The sequence below is a fragment of the Oreochromis aureus genome, linkage group 10, assembly GCF_013358895.1.
Source record: "Oreochromis aureus strain Israel breed Guangdong linkage group 10, ZZ_aureus, whole genome shotgun sequence".
In the NCBI taxonomy this organism is placed as follows: domain Eukaryota; kingdom Metazoa; phylum Chordata; class Actinopteri; order Cichliformes; family Cichlidae; genus Oreochromis; species Oreochromis aureus.
The window spans coordinates 26,034,857-26,054,449 of record NC_052951.1 but is presented as its reverse complement, the minus strand read 5'-3'; the positions used below and the strand labels follow the sequence as shown (position 1 = coordinate 26,054,449).

General features: G+C 43.4%; 9 non-coding genes across 9 annotated transcripts; all 9 read right to left on the bottom strand.

Moving 5' to 3' along the window:
* Positions 1–705: 705 nt before the first annotated feature.
* trnay-gua lies at positions 706–794 on the bottom strand. Its single transcript is given in 2 exon segments — positions 706–741; positions 758–794. It is a non-coding gene; the product is annotated as a tRNA-Tyr (tRNA).
* Positions 795–4,200: 3,406 nt separating this feature from the next.
* trnay-gua lies at positions 4,201–4,293 on the bottom strand. Its single transcript is given in 2 exon segments — positions 4,201–4,240; positions 4,257–4,293. It is a non-coding gene; the product is annotated as a tRNA-Tyr (tRNA).
* Positions 4,294–5,071: 778 nt separating this feature from the next.
* On the bottom strand, positions 5,072–5,160 carry trnay-gua. The gene is given in 2 exon segments: positions 5,072–5,107; positions 5,124–5,160. It is a non-coding gene; the product is annotated as a tRNA-Tyr (tRNA).
* A 788-nt stretch (positions 5,161–5,948) lies between these two features.
* On the bottom strand, positions 5,949–6,036 carry trnay-gua. Its single transcript is given in 2 exon segments — positions 5,949–5,983; positions 6,000–6,036. It is a non-coding gene; the product is annotated as a tRNA-Tyr (tRNA).
* An 8,890-nt stretch (positions 6,037–14,926) lies between these two features.
* On the bottom strand, positions 14,927–15,015 carry trnay-gua. The gene is given in 2 exon segments: positions 14,927–14,962; positions 14,979–15,015. It is a non-coding gene; the product is annotated as a tRNA-Tyr (tRNA).
* Positions 15,016–15,802: 787 nt separating this feature from the next.
* trnay-gua lies at positions 15,803–15,891 on the bottom strand. Its single transcript is given in 2 exon segments — positions 15,803–15,838; positions 15,855–15,891. It is a non-coding gene; the product is annotated as a tRNA-Tyr (tRNA).
* Positions 15,892–16,671: 780 nt separating this feature from the next.
* Positions 16,672–16,761, bottom strand: trnay-gua. The gene is given in 2 exon segments: positions 16,672–16,708; positions 16,725–16,761. It is a non-coding gene; the product is annotated as a tRNA-Tyr (tRNA).
* Positions 16,762–18,422: 1,661 nt separating this feature from the next.
* trnay-gua lies at positions 18,423–18,511 on the bottom strand. Its single transcript is given in 2 exon segments — positions 18,423–18,458; positions 18,475–18,511. It is a non-coding gene; the product is annotated as a tRNA-Tyr (tRNA).
* Positions 18,512–19,299: 788 nt separating this feature from the next.
* On the bottom strand, positions 19,300–19,388 carry trnay-gua. The gene is given in 2 exon segments: positions 19,300–19,335; positions 19,352–19,388. It is a non-coding gene; the product is annotated as a tRNA-Tyr (tRNA).
* Positions 19,389–19,593: the final 205 nt, after the last annotated feature.

The window sequence follows — 19,593 nt, the reverse complement described above, 5'->3', positions numbered from 1 at the left end:
CGCCTCAAGGTGCTTTATATTATGAGGTAAAGCCTCTACAATAATACAGAGAAAACAGAGAAGATCCCATCAGATGACAGTGACATAACTGTCATTGATGTCCACTACCGCTGATCAAAAAGAAGTTTTCATCATAGCCATCTTCCCATTTAAAGACATGGGAGTCTAATTTTTACTTACCAGTCTATACTAATCGGTGTTGAAGGATCTAGGACTTGTTGTTGTTTTTCAACTCTTGGGCTGCCTTCAGATTCAGGGGAGTAAAGCTAGCATTTTTGAGTTCTCCATTGTTCAGAAATTGATACTAGAGCATAGTACTGTGTTTTTTGTTTTTGTTTGTTATGTCACTTACCTTAATATTGGTAGATTAAAACCCTTCAGAACCAGGGGAGCACAAGGAGCAATTTTTAGAAATTGAAAGTAGAGCATAGGACTGTGGGGTTTTTTTTGACTGTCACTTACCTTAATGTTGGTAGATCCAACCCTTTTGGACCATAACTAAGGACTTGGGCCTATTTTCTGACTGAAAACTACAGTATACTGGGAGGAAACATGTCTTCTTCCAACACACAGAGAAGTCTTTGCTTTTCCAACTGATCACTCAAAGGAGAATAGCGATACTATGAAATGGTAGTAAACGCCATTGCGATTAAGTTTTGTTTTTAGCTGGGTTCAATCAGTACAGACAGAAGGTATTGTAAAATCTCCTCCGAGCCGGAGTTGAACCAGCGACCTAAGGATTCCTGTTCCCATACACCTACAGTCCTCCGCTCTACCAACTGAGCTATCGAAGGGATCACACGCACCGTGTCTGGTTTGTTGGACCATCGGATACATGGTACCTAACAGAGTCTGTGTTTTGCAAGAATTCCATGTTTCAAGGACTTGAACATAACAAAACTAACTGTACCTCTCTGATTCTACATGTTCCTTCATGCCTGAGGCACCGAACATATTTCACATCAACATGAGTATCCTTCCTTTTTCCAACTCTTGGGCTGCGTTCAGACCCAGGGGAGTACAGGGAGCAATTTTGAGAAATTGATACTAGAGCATAGGACTGTGCTTTTTTTGAATGTCACTTACCTTAATGTTGGTAGATCCAACCCTGTTGGACCATGGGATTGCACCAAACTTTTTCTCTGAAAATTGTCCTAACCTGTCTGGAACATGTCTTATGTTCGCTGTGTGTTACACTGTAAGCGCACCTATAGCTACTGACTTTGAAGCCTTCACTTTATCAAGTCAAAGGGAGTACAGGAAGCTGTTTTGATACTCCTCCGCTCTACCAACTGAGCTATCGAAGGGATCACACGCACCGTGTCTGGTTTGTTGGACCATCGGATACATGGTACCTAACAGAGTCTGTGTTTTGCAAGAATTCCATGTTTCAAGGACTTGAACATAACAAAACTAACTGTACCTCTCTGATTCTACATGTTGTTAAGGTTCAAAAGTTGGAGAAAACGAGTACGGAGGGCTCACAAGCAAATAACAACTCTGGTCCAGAAGATGTGATCAAAGCAAAGATTTATTGATAACACGCGTGGAGTCCGAAGCTGGGCAAAGTCAGCGATCGAACTGAACTCACAATGATTAGACAAAGGTTTTATATGGATACAACAACAAAGCCCCCTCTTTTGCAAAAATAGACAAAGTACAGCTTACATCACTTAAACCACAAAATGTTCCTGCTAACTTTAACATAGTTTAAAGAACATTACGTCTCATCTCCATCCCGGTGTCGCCCCACGTACGCCTCCTTATCTTCCCGTAGATCAGGTGCACTTCCTGTAAGTACCTCGGCACAATTCTGCAATCGCAGCAAAAACACATCTTCACTTCTTACCTACCAAAATAGATCTATTATGGTGTGTATGTGTGTGTGTGAGTGTATGTGGGTGCCTGCTGTGTAGGCTATGTATGTGTCATGACCTCGTCTGCACCCCAGCTAACCTCACACCTCTCGTCTTAGCCAGACATAAGGCCTGTGCACATACACAGCTGAACTCTGTGTGATTTCTAGGCTAAATGTCACACTCAAACCATGAAGGAAACTTACTCAAACTGAACATAACTGAAACTTAAGACTTACTCAAAAGGATATAAGGTGTAAATGATAAAAACTTAAATCTTAACTCTAAAGGATATAAGTAATAAAAGATAAAAAATCACTCCAGGCGTATGTCATGTAAGCAGGTGTGTTGCCATTCCTTTCAGAGCTCCTGTCCTCCTCACCGTGTATTGGCTGATCCTTAACGCCTGCCAAGAGTTTCTGACCTTCACTTGACCAGGAGCCACAGCTCTTTAATAAGCTCAAATGCAATCATGTGTAAAAGATTAAAATCATTTTCATAACAAAAGTTCTCTCTTCTCAGATCTACCAATATGTTTGCTCGTCTCTACTACAGTTCAATCATTGAAAATTACACTGATCAGCATACTTTGTGGAAATTACAGATTACATCATGGCAAAAGCATTTTTCAGACCCCTCAATGTTCCTTCATGCCTGAGGCACCGAACATATTTCACATCAACATGAGTATCCTTCCTTTTTCCAACTCTTGGGCTGCGTTCAGACCCAGGGGAGTACAGGGAGCAATTTTGAGAAATTGATACTAGAGCATAGGACTGTGCTTTTTTTGAATGTCACTTACCTTAATGTTGGTAGATCCAACCCTGTTGGACCATGGGATTGCACCAAACTTTTTCTCTGAAAATTGTCCTAACCTGTCTGGAACATGTCTTATGTTCGCTGTGTGTTACACTGTAAGCGCACCTATAGCTACTGACTTTGAAGCCTTCACTTTATCAAGTCAAAGGGAGTACAGGAAGCTGTTTTGATATTTCCCATACACCTACAGTGTCCCTCAAATGTATACATGAGGGTAGGAGGGGAGGGGTTAATGTCAGTGACCTTTAATGTAGATCAGTCTTTTGGACCTAAGGACTTGGCCCTACTTTCTGACTGAAAACTAGAGTAAAGTGGGAGGAAACATGTCTTCTTCCAACACACAGAGAAGTCTTTGCTTTTCCAACTGATCACTCAAAGGAGTATAGCGATACTATGAAATGGTAGTAAACGCCATTGCGATTAAGTTTTGTTTTTAGCTGGGTTCAATCAGTACAGACAGAAGGTATTGTAAAATCTCCTCCGAGCCCAGTGGTTCCCAAAGTGTGGGGCCCGCCCCCTAGGGGGGGCGCAGAGCTATTGCAGGGGGGGCGCGGCATGAAAAGGGGAAAAAAACAAAAACAAAAACAACGCTTGGACACTGCTAGCACGGGGCGCCCACACAAACGCAAAGCAGGAGATGAAGCATCGCTGAATATGTTTCCAAACCAACTTCATTCTAAGCCAAAGACTAGAAAATATGGTGAAGCATATCTTCCCTTTGGCTTCACCTGCACAAGTGCTGAGGTAGGTCTCCCTGCAGAATTAGTTTTCCCTGCATCGGGAGCAGCGCTGGGCTGTTCAAATCACGGACAAACAGTATCCCACAGTTGTTTATGTTTTTGAACCCATTTTGTTGAGGGTTTTTTTTGAAAAATGTATTGATAGCAATGTTGAACATTATTACACAGGAAAAAAAACAACTACATGTAAAATAATTACACCGTGATGCCTCTGCCTTTCTAAATGCAGGGACAGTAATGGCCTGTATATGTAAGCCTGTAAAACCTGCAGATAGTCAGATTAACAGTAACAGTATTTTCTCTCTATCTGCCATTCTGCAATTCATCTCATGTAAACAATAACGTGGTGCACAGTGGGACGTGAAAAAGGCACATACCTTTGACGTTATGTGACAAACTCTGTATTCCTTGTCCACACGTAAACGCAAAAAAAAGAGTTTTAAAAAATCTCCGTTCTCGGTGATTCGATCACGCCGTTTACATGTGCCCGAAACAGCTGCGCGCTTCAAAAATACCCGTGTAGGTGCGGACTGAGCGTAAAAGAGTTGGTTTTTATTTTCTTACTACCTGTAATTTATTGCAGATTATTTGTATTTGCTTAATTGTTTAATAAATGTTTGAGGTGTGAAATAAACCGCAATGGAGCAAAATATGGGTGTGTGTGGTTGAAGGATGTGTTTGTGCGTGTGGCGTGCGTGTGCGTCTTGGCGGCACGCGCAGCTGGGGGTGGGGGCGCGAACATTTTTCTTGTTAAACAAGGGGGGCCCAGCAAAAAAAGTTTGGGAACCACTGTCCGAGCCGGAGTTGAACCAGCGACCTAAGGATTCCTGTTCCCATACACCTACAGTCCTCCGCTCTACCAACTGAGCTATCGAAGGGATCACACGCACCGTGTCTGGTTTGTTGGACCATCGGATACATGGTACCTAACAGAGTCTGTGTTTTGCAAGAATTCCATGTTTCAAGGACTTGAACATAACAAAACTAACTGTACCTCTCTGATTCTACATGTTCCTTCATGCCTGAGGCACCGAACATATTTCACATCAACATGAGTATCCTTCCTTTTTCCAACTCTTGGGCTGCGTTCAGACCCAGGGGAGTACAGGGAGCAATTTTGAGAAATTGATACTAGAGCATAGGACTGTGCTTTTTTTGAATGTCACTTACCTTAATGTTGGTAGATCCAACCCTGTTGGACCATGGGATTGCACCAAACTTTTTCTCTGAAAATTGTCCTAACCTGTCTGGAACATGTCTTATGTTCGCTGTGTGTTACACTGTAAGCGCACCTATAGCTACTGACTTTGAAGCCTTCACTTTATCAAGTCAAAGGGAGTACAGGAAGCTGTTTTGATATTTCCCATACACCTACAGTGTCCCTCAAATGTATACATGAGGGTAGGGGGTAATGTCAGTGACCTTTAATGTAGATCAGTCTTTTTGGACCTAAGGACTTGGCCCTACTTTCTGACTGAAAACTAGAGTAAAGTGGGAGGAAAGATGTCTTCTTCCAACACACAGAGAAGTCTTTGCTTTTCCAACTGATCACTCAAAGGAGTATAGCGATACTATGAAATGGTAGTAAACGCCATTGCGATTAAGTTTTGTTTTTAGCTGGGTTCAATCAGTACAGACAGAAGGTATTGTAAAATCTCCTCCGAGCCGGAGTTGAACCAGCGACCTAAGGATTCCTGTTCCCATACACCTACAGTCCTCCGCTGTACCAACTGAGCTATCGAAGGGATCACACGCACCGTGTCTGGTTTGTTGGACCATCGGATACATGGTACCTAACAGAGTCTGTGTTTTGCAAGAATTCCATGTTTCAAGGACTTGAACATAACAAAACTAACTGTACCTCTCTGATTCTACATGTTCCTTCATGCCTGAGGCATCGAACATATTTCACATCAACATGAGTATCCTTCCTTTTTCCAACTCTTGGGCTGCGTTCAGACCCAGGGGAGTACAGGGAGCAATTTTGAGAAATTGATACTAGAGCATAGGACTGTGCTTTTTTTTGAATGTCACTTACCTTAATGTTGGTAGATCCAACCCTGTTGGACCATGGGATTGCACCAAACTTTTTCTCTGAAAATTGTCCTAACCTGTCTGGAACATGTCTTATGTTCGCTGTGTGTTACACTGTAAGCGCACCTATAGCTACTGACTTAGAAGCCTTCACTTTATCAAGTCAAAGGGAGTACAGGAAGCTGTTTTGATATTTCCCATACACCTACAGTGTCCCTCAAATGTATACATGAGGGTAGGAGGGGGGGGGGTTAATGTCAGTGACCTTTAATGTAGATCAGTCTTTTTGGACCTAAGGACTTGGCCCTACTTTCTGACTGAAAACTAGAGTAAAGTGGGAGGAAACATGTCTTCTTCCAACACACAGAGAAGTCTTTACGTTTCCAACTGATCGCTCAAAGGAGTATAGCGATACTATGAAATGGTAGTAAACGCCATTGCGATTAAGTTTTGTTTTTAGCTGGGTTCAATCAGTACAGACAGAAGGTATTGTAAAATCTCCTCCGAGCGGAGTTGAACCAGCGACCTAAGGATTCCTGTTCCCATACACCTACAGTCCTCCGCTCTACCAACTGAGCTATCGAAGGGATCACACGCACCGTGTCTGGTTTGTTGGACCATCGGATACATGGTACCTAACAGAGTCTGTGTTTTGCAAGAATTCCATGTTTCAAGGACTTGAACATAACAAAACTAACTGTACCTCTCTGATTCTACATGTTCCTTCATGCCTGAGGCACCGAACATATTTCACATCAACATGAGTATCCTTCCTTTTTCCAACTCTTGGGCTGCGTTCAGACCCAGGGGAGTACAGGGAGCAATTTTGAGAAATTGATACTAGATACTAGAGGTGACGGCGGTAAGGTAAGGTGACGGCGGTGACGGCGGTAAGGTAAGGTGACGGCGGTAAGGTAAGGACCCATGTTGTAGGTGACGTCAGACGCCGGAGATTTGGCGGAAAAAAACAAAACAAACGAATGGTAGCCTAGAATTTAACAAAGTTTCTTTAATCTTCAGTATTGTCAAATAAACTAACCAACTGTCATATAACTAACAACATCTGCCCTATCATCTCTAACACCCTGGAGAACAACGAGGAGAGTTTAGACGCTCTCCAAGAATACTTCGACCGGTGCTTGAAGATTTAGTAATGAAGAAGGCCCAGAGCATGTCTTCCCGGCCAAAACTGAGACGCCATCATCTAAAAGATATCGCCCGCAGACTCCCCGGCACAACATCGCCTGCCGGCAAAGATATCGTCGACATCCTGGAGTCAATCGATAAGCGATTGTCCAGTTTTGATGCGAGGCTGTCCCTGGTGGAGATCTTACACCGGGAATTTCAATCTCTAAAAGAATCCCTGGAGTTCAGCCAGAAGCAGGTGGAAACACTTGCTGCAGAAAACGCCACGCCTACGGGACTCGGTCAAATCTCTAACCGAAAATGTGACCCAATTAAACTTAGAAAATAAAAAAAAAAAGAGACCGTTATGGATTTACAAGCCCGTAGCATGAGAGATAATCTTGTGTTTTCTGGTATTCCAGAGTCTGCCGGAGAGGACCCGAAAACGACCGTGAGAAGCTTCATTAAAATCCACCTGAAGCTGCCGGAGGACACGGTGAAAAACATAGGGTTTGAAAGAGTGCATCGCATCGGGCTCGAAGACAGGAAGCGGAGACCATGTCCTATTGTGGCCAAATTCGGCCACTTTAAGCAGAAGGAGCAGGTGAAGAGTCGCGGCAGAGAGCTGAAAGGAACGGACTTCAGCGTGAACGACCAGTTCCCAGAGAGAGATTCTGGAACGACGCAGGGTCCTGTTCCCAGTCCGACGTAGTTTTATTCAGAAAGGCTCCGGGCTGTCATCGCCGTGGACCGGCTCTACGTGGACGGACAGCTCTACACGCGACCCGCATCACTCCATGGCTGTATTGACCGCACACCAGATAAGAATCCGCTGCGCTATTCTCTTCACTCACACTCTCTTGTATTAACTTTTGCTTAACTATGTAATATCAGTTTGCTAATTTAGTATAACGTTACCGTCACTCTCCGCCAATGCTTTAATTGGAATGTTTCCGTTCTTATTTCTTTTTCCTCTCTCTCTTTGTCGCTCACCTTGCTCTTTGGTTTCCTTGCTTCTCTTTTCTTTCACTATGTCGATCACCTGTTTCCCTATCCATCCACAAAGGACACTGTCTATTTCTACATGCTCACTCTGCACGATCACGCACACACATGCGTTTAAAGGCAACACATTTACAACAGCCACACAGTGCACACAGATATAGGACACACACGCACACATTTGCTCATTTTAGTTATTATGCACACACATAGTCAGACCTATGGAGCTTCACGCTGCGCATTTTCTTCTCTCTATTTACAAAAAAAAAAAAAAAAAAAAAAGATGTGTTTCCATTTTCCTCACCCGTCTAAGCAAGACACACAGCATATGTCATTAGCCACAAACACACAACTATGGGCACGCTAAGGTTTGTCTCATGGAATGTGCATGGAGCTGGCTCTAGGGAAAAAAGGTTAAAAATACTTAACCAACTTAAAAAACTACAGGCAGACGTTGTTTTATTACAAGAAACCCACATGCCTGTCACAGGTCTGAATAAACTTTATACACCTGAGTTTCCTAATGTGTTCTCAGCCTGTTATAATTCTAGACAAAGAGGAGTAGCAATTCTAATACATAAAAATATTAATTTCACAGTACTCGATACAGTTATAGATCCAGAGGGCAGATTCCTAATAGTCAAACTATCTATACTTAACCAAAAGCTAGGTATTGTAAGTATATATGGTCCGAATGTTGATGACCCCTCATTCTTCCACGGTTTTTTTAGTGCACTCTCCGAACACTTAGATTGCACAATTGTTCTTGGGGGAGACCTCAACCTGGGACTAAATGAAGAAATGGATAGGCTAAATACAACAGGAACTCAGCGTAATTGGCAGTCCACAAATATAATCAAACAGTATATGAGCGACTTTGGTCTTTGCGATGCATGGCGCTCCCTCCACCCTAACAGTAAGGAATATTCTTTCTTCTCACATGTTCATCACTCCTACTCTCATCTGGATTTTTTTTTTTTTGGTCAGCAGCTCACTGCTGAGTGACATTTCAGACACTGAGATTCATCCTATAGCTGTCAGCGATCATGCTCCTGTATCTTTAACACTAATGCAGAAGAATAATACCACACCAAGTAAAAACTGGAGATTTAATACATCGCTGCTCAAAGATGAAGAGTTTATCAAATACTTTAAAAAGAATGGACTTCATATTTAGACTTTAATGACATTCCTGGAACATCAGCATCTGTCCTCTGGGAAGCAGGAAAGCCGTGATGAGAGGTAAAATAATTTCTTTCTCATCACATAAGAAGAAAGAAGAAAACAAAAATATTCAAGAACTGGAAAAAACATAAAATCCTTAGAAAAAGCCTATGTATCACACCAAGATCAAGAAATATTAAACAATTTACGCAAAACAAAACTAGAATTAAATGAAATTATTAATAAAAAGACTAAATTCTTAGTACAAAGACTTCGCCTGCAAAATTATGAACACGGTAACAAATCTGGACAATTTCTTGCTAACCAGTTAAAAATCAATAAAGAAAAAACAACTATATGTGCTGTTAAAGATTTATCTGGGAATACAATATATGATCTTAAAAAATAAACAAAATTTTTAGGGATTTCTATGAAACTTTATATACACCACAAATAAACCCATCTAAAAACGAAATTGATCAGTTTCTGGACAACATAACTCTTCCAAAATTATTAGACACCCAAGCAATGGCACTGGATTCACCACTGATGCCAGGTGAACTCCAGGAAGCCCTGATAAGTATGCCCAATAATAAGGCTCCAGGTCCAGACGGCTTTCCTGCAGAATTCTACAAAGAATTCTGGACGATTCTAGCACCAGTTTTTCACAGAATGTTGCAGGAAATCAAAGAAAATGGCAGACTACCACCAAATATGAACTCTGCAAATATCAGTCTCTTACTAAAACCAGGCAAAGACCCTGTATATCCCTCAAGCTATCGTCCAATATCCCTTATAAATGTAGACCTTAAAATAATCTGCAAAGCTCTCTCAAAGAGATTAGAGAAAATAACCCCTCTTAATTCATCCTGACCAAACTGGCTTCATAAAAGGTAGGCACTCATCAACAAATACACGTAGATTACTTAATTTAACAGACTACTCATGCAGCAAAAACATTGAAACCATAATATTGTCTCTTGATGCAGAAAAAGCATTTGACAGAGTTAACTGGAAATTTCTATTTGCAACTTTACACAAATTTGGTTTTGGAACCTCTTTCATAAACTGGTTAAAAATATTATATAATTCCCCAACAGCTTGTGTCAGAACAAATGATCAAACATCCTCCAGCTTCTGTCTCCTGAGGGGCACCAGGCAGGGATGCCCACTCTCCCCTTCACTGTTTGCAATTTTTATTGAGCCACTAGCAGCAGCAATTAGACAGAATTCAGTAATTAAGGGCATAAAATGCAAGAATGTAGAACATAAAATCAGCCTTTATGCAGATGATGTGTTACTTTTTCTCCAAAACTCACAAACCAATATCTCTGGGGTGATTGAATTGATAAATTCTTTTCAAGAGTCTCAGATTATTCAATCAACTGGTCAAAATCTACAGTTCTTCCGATTAATTGCTCCTTCCATAATTCTTCTCCTACACCACTGCAATCTGGAAATATAAAATATTTAGGTATTAATGTCTCTCCTAAGCTTTCAGAATTAACTAAATTAAACCACATCCCGCTTTTAAAGACAGTAGAAAGCGATCTGGCTAGATGGAAATCTTTACCCATATCACTCATGGGAAGGGTTGCCGCTATAAAAATGATGGTCTTGCCAAAAATAAACTATTTGTTTTCAATGATCCCAAATAAGCCATCACAAGATTGGTTCAGATCTCTAGACTCATGTATTTCTAAATTCCTTTGGAAAGACAAACCCCCACGTATCAGCTTAAAAACATTACAAAGGACCAAGGATAAAGGAGGATTAGATCTGCCTAACTTTAATCACTATTTTTAGCCAACAGGCTTCAGTTCATCTCTAGATGGTTTAAACACAGCTTCTTAGATGAGCCCTGGCTAGATGTAGAACAGGCACTATGTAATAATCTAGAAATTTCAGACCTACTATTTATCAGCTCAAACATCAAAAGACATGAATGCTTTAAAAGCATCAACATCAGCTCCTCTCTGACAGCATGGTGGGAATTTCTGAAGCTGACTGAGTCTTCATTAATCCCATGCAAACGTACACCTATCTGGAATAACCCTGACATATTACAAAACAATAATATGATTAATTTTCCAGAATGGAGTTGTAAAGGAATTAAATACTTAGAACATATATTAGAGGAACAGAATTTATTCCATTTGACAGACTAGTTACACAATATGGGATCAACAAGAAAAGATTTTAGAATATCAACAAATTAAATCCATAGTAAAAAGAGATTTAACCTCAGTCAAGCTGAATTACAAACACCACCAAGTGCGGTACACTTTCTTACTCTTAAATCCCCAAATTATTATCTAAAATATACAGAACACTTTCTAAAATAGATGAATCAATATCCCTTCCTATTGCAAAGTGGGAAGCAGATTTATCAGTAAGCTTAGACCAAAACTTCTGGTCTCAGGTATGCTTAAAACCTTTAAATTGATTAAAAATCCCAGTCTGCAATTAATACAATACAAAATACTACATAGAGTGCACTATACAGGTCATCGGATGTTCAAGATGGGCTTTACATCTTCCAACAACTGCTCACACTGTCAAGGCAATACACCAGACAATTACATCCACGCCCTTTGGTTCTGTCCACCAGTGCAGAAGTTTTGGCGTGAGATTTGTGAAGACTTATCAAAGTGTCTGAAATGTAACATTCCAGCCTCCCCTTTAGTGTGCTTGCTGAGCAACTTGGATGAGGTCACTGCAGAAATAAACACAGCCCACATTGTTTTTACAGCCCTATGCATTGCCAAGAAAACGGTCCTCCTTAACTGGAAAAATAAAAATAATCTTAATTCTAATCAATATAAAACCATCTAATAGATCACATTAGTCTTGATACAGCCTCTGCCACCACATTTGATCAATCCCTTTGGGCTCCTTTGATCGGCTTCATCACCTAGTGGGGTGGGGGTCATGGTTTGGTCCTGCCTTCGCTATTGTGGTTGATGTGGAGGTTGGGATGGGCTTAGGGCGCCAGGAGAACCCCTAGAGACGTTATCCTGGAGGGCACAACCCGGGGTTGTGGTCATAACCTGGTGAGTGGCTCTGGTCGCTCTTAGAGCGTGTTCTCCTCGTGGCTGCGTGCAGCGGGGCTGGGGATGATCTGTACTGGCGGACGTGGGTTACTGGCCTGGTAGCCTGGCTGCCCCTGAGTGGATCCGGGGCAGGCGGGGGCTTGGGGTTCGGGGTGCTTCGTCTCCGTGATGGGGCTCTGGCTGGGCCTTGGGGCTTCGGTCCTCGTCGGTGTGTCGCCGAGGTTGTGGGCAGTGGGTGCACGGGGCTCAGCCCTGGCGCAGGGTGCCTCTGGTGCATCGACCTAACTGGGGACTCTTCAACTGGCAGGGAGGTTGTTCCATCCTTGCAGAAGTCCACTCTGCAGGTGGGGAGAGACACAGGAGAGGTGGAGAATAAACCTAACCTGGGTGTCTGTTGTCTTGTGTAGTCTGGAGATGATTGAATGTTGGGGTGGGTATAGTTTCCTCTGCGGTGGGGTGGGGTGGGCTTCCCAGGTCCTGTGGGGCTTAGCGGTGCTGCTGCCGTGGGCCCCGATCGGGATGGGCCTGGGCTCCCTTGCCTTGGTGGGTACTAGGGGACGGGGTGCCTACTGGGGTCAGCCGGGAGCTGGCCCTAAGGAGGGGCATCTTGCCCTTCCTTCTTTTCCTCCCCATCCCGGCTGCCTCCCTCTTCCCGCCTCCACCACACCCACCCACACAGGTAGGGCCTTGGGGTGCAGGTGTGTCACCAGGGTGCAGGGAGGCATTCCCCCCCTCTGTCCCCTTCTGGCCACCTGTGCCTCAATTTTATTTCACAACTTAGACATCCACATTATTCACACTCTCATAACACACACACACATGTATATATATATATATATATATATATATATATATATATATATATATATATATATATATATATATATAGGGCCTTGAGGGTGATCACGTTAACGGCGTCCAGAGGACGGTCTGTGTATTCAACCCTACCTCTGGCGCCGGTGCCCACCTCTCAATTTTAAATCCATGTAGACATTGAGGGTTCTCGGGAGGGGCCGTGCTAACACCTGCTGCTCTCTGGCAGCAGCACCATGCCCTCCTTGTTTTAAATGCACTTTAGAACAACACGCAGCAACACTACACATGAGCGGGAGGAGGGAGGTATGGGGTCTTCACACACCCCGTTCTCTACTAGCCATCGGGCGGGGGCTGGGAGGAGGTGTTGGCTGTCCGATTGGCATCCCTGCTGCTGCGGAGCCTGGGGCGGTCTGCTTGCCTCCACCCCGGGGGAAAGGGTCACATCTCTTGGGTCTGGGTGCCGTTTCCCCCTCTGGGGGCGAGGGTACCTGGACCCAGGGCATAGAGTATGTTTGGGGAGTATGATTGTGTGTACATGTCTATGTATGTCTATCCCTACGTTGGGTGAGTGCTGAGTGTTTGTATATGTGTGCATGAGGGTGGGAAAGCATGTTTATGTCTGTGTGTGCCTGTTTGTCTGTGTCTATATGTCAGGTCGGGTCTTAGACTCCACCTCCCTGGGTACTCCCAGGCCCTCCAAGTGTGGAGGCTATCTCCCCTCACCACACTCCCTGCTGGTAACTGATGCCCTCAGGGGTTGGTGCATTGGTGGTTCTTGGTGTCCGGGCTGGGCGCTCAGGTATGCACCGCTCACTCCCGGTGGCTACTTGGCGGGGCCCGATGCCTGTCGCTCGGTCAGGCCTCTTCCGGGCAAAGGGGCCCTCGGGCCTCCGGCCTCGGGCCTGCAACTCGGTTCACTCTGGCACAGCTGGCTGCCGGCAGAGCCGGCGGGCACGCCGGTGCAGCCCCTCTGGCTTCTGCTCCGTGGCACTGGGTGACCCCTCGCCTGGGGATCTCCTCAGCCCTTCCCAGGAAGGTGGCACGGATGCCCCTCCGTGGTACTCCTTGGGCTCTCGCACTCTGGGTCCTCTGGATGTCTGGAGCCTGGATCTCCTCCATGCCTGCTTCATGCCCTGGGGGACGGGGCTATGGGCCTCCACACCTCTCTAGCAGACCGTTACATGGGAAAACCTTTTGTATACAAGCGCGTTGATCCACACAGGTGTGCACACGGGTGTTCACTGTTCGTAGACATAAACTACACCTTTCTTAGCTGCTACTTCAAAGCACATTGTGCGCTGTCTGTCCTGCGTGCTGCACAACAACTTTCAATATTTAGTATTTACTGCTGTTCACACTCAGCTAGATTAACGTGATGGTGTTGTGTTTAGTATGTTGCTTTGTTTTTGTTTGGTTTTTTTTTGCTTGTCTTCTCTTCTTTTCTCTCAACAGGTGATCCAGGAGATTTTTTTTTTTTTTTTTTTTTCTCTTTGTCATTGTAAGTGCCCTTTCTCACTGTCCCTTTTCCTTCTGTTTTTCTTTTCCTTCCTCTCTTTCTTTCTCCCTTTCCTATCCCCCAGTCATGTCTGTCCCATCTGTAACAACTGAAAATAAAATAAATAATAACAACAAAGTTTGATCAAATGGACCAATACGGCAATGCCATGATGATCCATTTGGCAAAATAAATCCATTTGGTATCCTTGTTGGTCTTCAGACAACAATTCTGACGGCTTAAGAACCAAATGGGACAGACAAAAAAAAAAAAAAAAAAAAATTGATACTAGAGCATAGGACTGTGCTTTTTTTGAATGTCACTTACCTTAATGTTGGTAGATCCAACCCTGTTGGACCATGGGATTGCACCAAACTTTTTCTCTGAAAATTGTCCTAACCTGTCTGGAACATGTCTTATGTTCGCTGTGTGTTACACTGTAAGCGCACCTATAGCTACTGACTTTGAAGCCTTCACTTTATCAAGTCAAAGGGAGTACAGGAAGCTGTTTTGATATTTCCCATACACCTACAGTGTCTCTCAAATGTATACATGAGGGTAGGAGGGGGAGGGGTTAATGTCAGTGACCTTTAATGTAGATCAGTCTTTTTGGACCTAAGGACTTGGCCCTACTTTCTGACTGAAAACTAGAGTAAAGTGGGAGGAAACATGTCTTCTTCCAACACACAGAGAAGTCTTTGCTTTTCCAACTGATCACTCAAAGGAGTATAGCGATACTATGAAATGGTAGTAAACGCCATTGCGATTAAGTTTTGTTTTTAGCTGGGTTCAATCAGTACAGACAGAAGGTATTGTAAAATCTCCTCCGAGCCGGAGTTGAACCAGCGACCTAAGGATTCCTGTTCCCATACACCTACAGTCCTCCGCTCTACCAACTGAGCTATCGAAGGGATCACACGCACCGTGTCTGGTTTGTTGGACCATCGGATACATGGTACCTAACAGAGTCTGTGTTTTGCAAGAATTCCATGTTTCAAGGATTTGAACATAACAAAACTAACTGTACCTCTCTGATTCTACATGTTCCTTCATGCCTGAGGCACCGAACATATTTCACATCAACATGAGTATCCTTCCTTTTTCCAACTCTTGGGCTGCGTTCAGACCCAGGGGAGTACAGGGAGCAATTTTGAGAAATTGATACTAGAGCATAGGACTGTGCTTTTTTTTGATGTCACTTACCTTAATATTGGTAGATCCAACCCTGTTGGACCATGGGATTGCACCAAACTTTTCTCTCTGAAAATTGTCCTAACCTGTCTGGAACATGTCTTATGTTCGCTGTGTGTTACACTGTAAGCGCACCTATAGCTACTGACTTTGAAGCCTTCACTTTATCAAGTCAAAGGGAGTACAGGAAGCTGTTTTGATATTTCCCATACACCTACAGTGTCCCTCAAATGTATACATGAGGGTAGGAGGGGAGGGGTTAATGTCAGTGACCTTTAATGTAGATCAGTCTTTTTGGGACCTAAGGACTTGGCCCTACTTTCTGACTGAAAACTAGAGTAAAGTGGGAGGAAAGATGTCTTCTTCAACACACAGAGAAGTCTTTGCTTTTCCAACTGATCACTCAAAGGAGTATAGCGATACTATGAAATGGTAGTACACGCCATTGCGATTAAGTTTTGTTTTTAGCTGGGTTCAATCAGTACAGACAGAAGGTATTGTAAAATCTCCTCCGAGCCGGAGTTGAACCAGCGACCTAAGGATTCCTGTTCCCATACACCTACAGTCCTCCGCTCTACCAACTGAGCTATCGAAGGGATCACACGCACCGTGTCTGGTTTGTTGGACCATCGGATACATGGTACCTAACAGAGTCTGTGTTTTGCAAGAATTCCATGTTTCAAGGACTTGAACATAACAAAACTAACTGTACCTCTCTGATTCTACATGTTCCTTCATGCCTGAGGCACCGAACATATTTCACATCAACATGAGTATCCTTCCTTTTTCCAACTCTTGGGCTGCGTTCAGACCCAGGGGAGTACAGGGAGCAATTTTGAGAAATTGATACTAGAGCATAGGACTGTGCTTTTTTGAATGTCACTTACCTTAATGTTGGTAGATCCAACCCTGTTGGACCATGGGATTGCACCAAACTTTTTCTCTGAAAATTGTCCTAACCTGTCTGGAACATGTCTTATGTTCGCTGTGTGTTACACTGTAAGCGCACCTATAGCTACTGACTTTGAAGCCTTCACTTTATCAAGTCAAAGGGAGTACAGGAAGCTGTTTTGATATTTCCCATACACCTACAGTATCCCTCAAATGTATACATGAGGGTAGGAGGGTTTTTTTGTCAGTGACCTTTAATGTAGATCAGTCTTTTTGGACCTAAGGACTTGGCCCTACTTTCTGACTGAAAACTAGAGTAAAGTGGGAGGAAACATGTCTTCTTCCAACACACAGAGAAGTCTTTGCTTTTCCAACTGATCACTCAAAGGAGTATAGCGATACTATGAAATGGTAGTACACGCCATTGCGATTAAGTTTTGGTTTTAGCTGGGTTCAATCAGTACAGACAGAAGGTATTGTAAAATCTCCTCCGAGCCGGAGTTGAACCAGCGACCTAAGGATTCCTGTTCCCATACACCTACAGTTCTCCGCTCTACCAACTGAGCTATCGAGGATCATCACACGCACCGTGTCTGGTTTGTTGGACCATCGGATACATGGTACCTAACAGAGTCTGTGTTTTGCAAGAATTCCATGTTTCAAGGACTTGAACATAACAAAACTAACTGTACCTCTCTGATTCTACATGTTCCTTCATGCCTGAGGCACCGAACATATTTCACATCAACATGAGTATCCTTCCTTTTTCCAACTCTTGGGCTGCGTTCAGACCCAGGGGAGTACAGGGAGCAATTTTGAGAAATTGATACTAGAGCATAGGACTGTGCTTTTTTGAATGTCACTTACCTTAATGTTGGTAGATCCAACCCTGTTGGACCATGGGATTGCACCAAACTTTTTCTCTGAAAATTGTCCTAACCTGTCTGGAACATGTCTTATGTTCGCTGTGTGTTACACTGTAAGCGCACCTATAGCTACTGACTTTGAAGCCTTCACTTTATCAAGTCAAAGGGAGTACAGGAAGCTGTTTTGATATTTCCCATACACCTACAGTGTCCCTCAAATGTATACATGAGGGTAGGAGGGGGAGGGGTTAATGTCAGTGACCTTTAATGTAGATCAGTCTTTTGGACCTAAGGACTTGGCCCTACTTTCTGACTGAAAACTAGAGTAAAGTGGGAGGAAACATGTCTTCTTCCAACACACAGAGAAGTCTTTGCTTTTCCAACTGATCACTCAAAGGAGTATAGCGATACTATGAAATGGTAGTAAACGCCATTGCGATTAAGTTTTGTTTTTAGCTGGGTTCAATCAGTACAGACAGAAGGTATTGTAAAATCTCCTCCGAGCGGAGTTGAACCAGCGACCTAAGGATTCCTGTTCCATACACCTACAGTCCTCCGCTCTACCAACTGAGCTATCGAGGGGATCACACGCACCGTGTCTGGTTTGTTGGACCATCGGATACATGGTACCTAACAGAGTCTGTGTTTTGCAAGAATTCCATGTTTCAAGGACTTGAACATAACAAAACTAACTGTACCTCTCTGATTCTACATGTTCCTTCATGCCTGAGGCACCGAACATATTTCACATCAACATGAGTATCCTTCCTTTTTCCAACTCTTGGGCTGCGTTCAGACCCAGGGGAGTACAGGGAGCAATTTTGAGAAATTGATACTAGAGCATAGGACTGTGCTTTTTTGAATGTCACTTACCTTAATGTTGGTAGATCCAACCCTGTTGGACCATGGGATTGCACCAAACTTTTTCTCTGAAAATTGTCCTAACCTGTCTGGAACATGTCTTATGTTCGCTGTGTGTTACACTGTAAGCGCACCTATAGCTACTGACTTTGAAGCCTTCACTTTATCAAGTCAAAGGGAGTACAGGAAGCTGTTTTGATATTTCCCATACACCTACAGTGTCCCTCAAATGTATACATGAGGGTAGGAGGGTTTTTTTTTTTAATGTCAGTGACCTTTAATGTAGATCAGTCTTTTTGGACCTAAGGACTTGGCCCTACTTTCTGACTGAAAACTAGAGTAAAGTGGGAGGAAACATGTCTTCTTCCAACACACAGAGAAGTCTTTGCTTTTCCAACTGATCACTCAAAGGAGTATAGCGATACTATGAAATGGTAGTAAACGCCATTGCGATTAAGTTTTGTTTTTAGCTGGGTTCAATCAGTACAGACAGGAGGTATTGTAAAATCTCCTCCGAGCCGGAGTTGAACCAGCGACCTAAGGATTCCTGTTCCCATACACCTACAGTCCTCCGCTCTACCAACTGAGCTATCGAAGGGATCACACGCACCGTGTCTGGTTTGTTGGACCATCGGATACATGGTACCTAACAGAGTCTGTGTTTTGCAAGAATTCCATGTTTCAAGGACTTGAACATAACAAAACTAACTGTACCTCTCTGATTCTACATGTTCCTTCATGCCTGAGGCACCGAACATATTTCACATCAACATGAGTATCCTTCCTTTTTCCAACTCTTGGGCTGCGTTCAGACCCAGGGGAGTACAGGGAGCAATTTTGAGAAATTGATACTAGAGCATAGGACTGTGCTTTTTTTTGAATGTCACTTACCTTAATGTTGGTAGATCCAACCCTGTTGGACCATGGGATTGCACCAAACTTTTTCTCTGAAAATTGTCCTAACCTGTCTGGAACATGTCTTATGTTCGCTGTGTGTTACACTGTAAGCGCACCTATAGCTACTGACTTTGAAGCCTTCACTTTATCAAGTCAAAGGGAGTACAGGAAGCTGTTTTGATATTTCCCATACACCTACAGTGTCCCTCAAATGTATACATGAGGGTAGGAGGGGGAGGGGTTAATGTCAGTGACCTTTAATGTAGATCAGTCTTTTTGGACCTAAGGACTTGGCCCTACTTTCTGACTGAATACTAGAGTAAAGTGGGAGGAAACATGTCTTCTTCCAACACACAGAGAAGTCTTTGCTTTTCCAACTGATCACTCAAAGGAGTATAGCGATACTATGAAATGGTAGTAAACGCCATTGTGATTAAGTTTTGTTTTTAGCTGGGTTCAATCAGTACAGACAGAAGGTATTGTAAAATCTCCTCCGAGCCGGAGTTGAACCAGCGACCTAAGGATTCCTGTTCCCATACACCTACAGTCCTCCGCTCTACCAACTGAGCTATCGAAGGGATCACACGCACCGTGTCTGGTTTGTTGGACCATCGGATACATGGTACCTAACAGAGTCTGTGTTTTGCAAGAATTCCATGTTTCAAGGACTTGAACATAACAAAACTAACTGTACCTCTCTGATTCTACATGTTCCTTCATGCCTGAGGCACCGAACATATTTCACATCAACATGAGTATCCTTCCTTTTTCCAACTCTTGGGC